The following is a 3,936-nucleotide window of genomic DNA, read 5'->3' as shown; positions in this document are numbered from 1 at the left end:
GCAACCCAGGAGATCCCATGCACATATTTATGATTGAGCTGAGGTGCGGGATACCGAGAGATCCCTAGCACGTATATTGAGGATACCAAGAAATCCTCGGGATACTGAGAGATCCTTAGCACGTATATTGAGGATACCAAGAGATCCCTAACATATATTGAGGATACCGAGAGATCCTCGGGATACCAAGAGATCCCTGGCATATATTGAAGGTACTAAGAGATCCTCGGGATATTGAGAGATCCTCGGTTATTATCCTTGTGAAGAGTGGTATTTTTTTGTGATTGTTTTTATCTCTGTTCCAGTTATTGTATTCCTTATTATCTTTTATTAAATTCTTACTGTCAGCTTTCAACTGTACTGCTTACCTTATTTTGTCATCCCTTATATTTTATCTAATCTCAGTAGGGCCCTGACCTTCCTCATCACTACCCGACCGAGGTTAGGCTTGACACTTACTGAGTACCGTTGTGGTGTACTCATGCCCTTTCTGCGCATGTTTTTCATGTGCAGATCCAGGTACTTCGACTCAGTCCTATCACCCGTGAGGCGATGCGACTGCTCCAGAGATTTCGAGGTATATCTGTCGCGTCCGCAGACCGAGGAGTCCTTTTTTATTCTATCTTGTAGTGATAGCCCTTCTATCTTTTCTATTGATGTAGACATTCCGGAGTTAGAACATTTTTATTATATTCGTAGCTTGTGATTCATGGGTTTCCGATTTTGGGAAAAGTTGTTCAGTTTGAGAGTTTATATTTGTCAATGCCGAGCGGCATTTTAAACCTTCATTTTGTTTATTCTGCAGTCTTTGTTGTTTTATCTATTATTGTTTTTCTTTTTCCGCACTTGTTAGGCTTACCTAATCGTAGAGACTAGGTGCCGTCACGATAGTTCACGGAGGACGAATTGGGGTCGTGACAGTTTTAGTTAATAATATTAGAGGAATAAGTATAATGTTATTGTATTGTAAAGGTACTCATGGGCTGATTTTGAATTAAATGCAATAATATTATTTTCCAATTAGATTGGTAGTAACTAAATTTTAAAAGTTAGTTAGGATGGTTACTGTTATTTCCCTTCCACTTTCTTTTTAAGTTGGAGCAACCCCAATTTGAACCCCAGTTTGTAACTAGTTTTAGATTCTACCTTATCTTTTTGTTGTTGAAGAAGTCTAGGTAAGGGATAAGCAAAATAGAAGAATTCGATGAGAATCTTTTTTTTTTGCTGGTGAAAATTCAGCAAGAAGCAAACATTTTAATGTTTACCTCTAAAAACAGTGTAATTTATTTGTTTGGAAGTAATTTATGTTCCGCACGTCGAATCTCTATTTAACTATGATTATATTTTGTCAGTTATTGGATAGATAAAATCTATCAGTAAATCTTTTTATTAGTTTGCATGAAAACTATAAATATAACTTTACTTTTAAAATTACAACATGCTACATACTCCATAGTTTGCAATTTTATTACGCAAATAAACTTCCATAATCGAGTAAATATTTTTCTTATTTCCTTTTTTTCATAATTAAATTCAGTTTATTTTCCGATTATTACTAAGATGGTAATACAATAGTAATGACAAAAATGAAATCTGAAAATATCCTGCTTTACACTGTTTATTTGTTATCTCTCTTTTATAAAGACAAGAATAGTTGGAGACTTTGACATGTACTAAAAAATACTTATGCGCTTGTCTTTGTTCATAAAATGATCGGTAGGAAGATAAGTACAGACGTCTCCGTACCGATTCGCAAGACTCTATTAAACTTGTTCGTGACTCATGAGACCTAAGCAACTTAGTGCTCTGATACTAACTTGTCACGACCCAAAATCCACAAGTCGTGATGATACCTAACCCAACCCGCTAGGTAAGCCAACATTCATATAATTAACAATGAAAATGAAATAACATAGTCTAATAACTCAACAACGGAAGAATACCATAAAATATCTGAGATTAAAGTCAAAATGCTACTACAACCAACTCCAAAATCTGGTGTCAACAAGTACATGAGCACTACTTGTAACGACCCGACCGGTCATTTTGAGCTTTTTCACTTTGCTCGCCAGTTCTCAGGCATGACAAGCCCCGCGTGATGTATTATGACTTATGTAAATCATTGGTTTTGGTTTTCAGGATAATCAGAATGAATTTGGATGAACAGATCTCAATTTGAAACTTAAAATTTAAAAGGTTTGACTAAGTTTTGACTTATTAGTAGATGACCTCGGATTAGAATTTTTATAATTTGGTTAGCTCCGTTAGGTGATTTGGGACTTAGGTGCGTGATCGGAATGCATTTTGGAAGTCCGTGGAAGGTTTAGGCTTGAATTGGCGAAATTGAGATTTTGGTGTTTTCCGGTTGATAGGTGAGATTGTGATATAGGGATCGGAATGGAATTTCAAAAGTTGCAGTAGCTCCTTGTGTTATTTGTGACATATGTGCAAAATTTTAGGTCATTCGGACGAGGTTTGGTAGACTTTTTGATCGAAAGCGAAATTTGGAAGTTCTTGAAATTCTTAGGCTTGAATACGATGTAAATTTGGTGCTTTGATGTTGTTTCGAGCGTTCCGAAGGTTGGAACAAGTTTGAATGATGTTATGGGATATGTTGTCATGTTTGGTTGAGGTCCCGAGGGCCTCGGGTGAGTTTCGGGTGGTTAAACGGATCTTTTCGGACTTGGAAAATTGCAGAAATTGTTGTTGGTGTTCAGTTCTGGTGTCCTTCTATGCGATCGCGTGGGTATGAAAGCGATCGCATAGGGCTTTTTGGGGGCATCATAATTTTGTTCTATGCGATCGCCTTGGAGTGGTCGTGATCGCAGTCGCATAAGCATCTGAGGCGCGTGAGGTGGAGCAGTTGTTCTTCGTGACCGCATGAGGGAGTACGCGATCGCATAGGCCAGTAGGGGCAGCTTCGCGATCGCGTGAGCATGTGTGAGATCGTAGTGAGTAAATATGTAGAGGCTGCGAGTTTGTTCTTCGCGATTGAGTGGGTGGTCCCGCGATCGCAGTGTATTAATGTCTGGGCAGTCAGATTTTATCTTGAAAACAAGGGTTTGAGTCCATTTTCATAAAAACTATTGGAGAGTTCGGGAGAAGGTGGAATTTGAGGAGATTTTCAGTGGAGCTATTGGAGTAAGTATTCTTCACTCATATTTGGTTTAATTCCATGATTTGGTCTTGAATTTCATCATTTAACTTGAGAAATTAGAGTGAAAATTGGGAAAAATGGAAGAAAAGTTTGAGATTCTTTTGGGGATGTGAATGGGCAATTGAGGTCGGATTTTGATGAAAATAATATGGGTAGACTCGTGATCGAATGAGGATTTTATTGATAGAATTTTTATCGGATTCCAAGATGTGGGCCCGGGGGCCGGGTTTGAGCAAATTTCGGGAATTTTGATGTAAATTGAATATTTTCGAGTGGGCTTCATTCCCTTAGCATATTCTAATGGTTATGTATTGATTGTGGCTAGACTTGGAGCATCCGGAGGTCGATTCGTGGGGGCAAAGGCATCGCAGGCTAGAGTTTGGACCGGATCGAGGTAAGTAATGATTGTAAATGTTGTCCTATGGGTTTAAAACCCCGGATTTCACATCGTCGTGCTACTTTGAGGTGACGCACACGCTAGATGACGAGCGTGGAGTCGTGCACCATTAGTGATTGTGACTTGGTCCATCCCGTACGACTGTCAAGTTGCGTATTTGATTTGAAATCTTATGATATTCCATATTTTTAGAGATTGACATTATATTTTGGGTTGTATGCCATGTTTGAGGCCTTGTGCCAACCTGTTGAAACCCTTAGGGGCATTGTCACTACTTTTCCTCACTCTATTTATTTTGAAAGCATATCCTCAGTCATGTTTTACCTTTTTATTGTTTAAATCTGGTTTTGTCACTTTACTTCTTAAAATGTGAAAACCGTTT

This window comes from Nicotiana tabacum, chromosome 6, assembly GCF_000715075.1.
Source record: "Nicotiana tabacum cultivar K326 chromosome 6, ASM71507v2, whole genome shotgun sequence".
Classification (NCBI taxonomy): domain Eukaryota; kingdom Viridiplantae; phylum Streptophyta; class Magnoliopsida; order Solanales; family Solanaceae; genus Nicotiana; species Nicotiana tabacum.
This window is presented reverse-complemented; position numbering follows the sequence as displayed.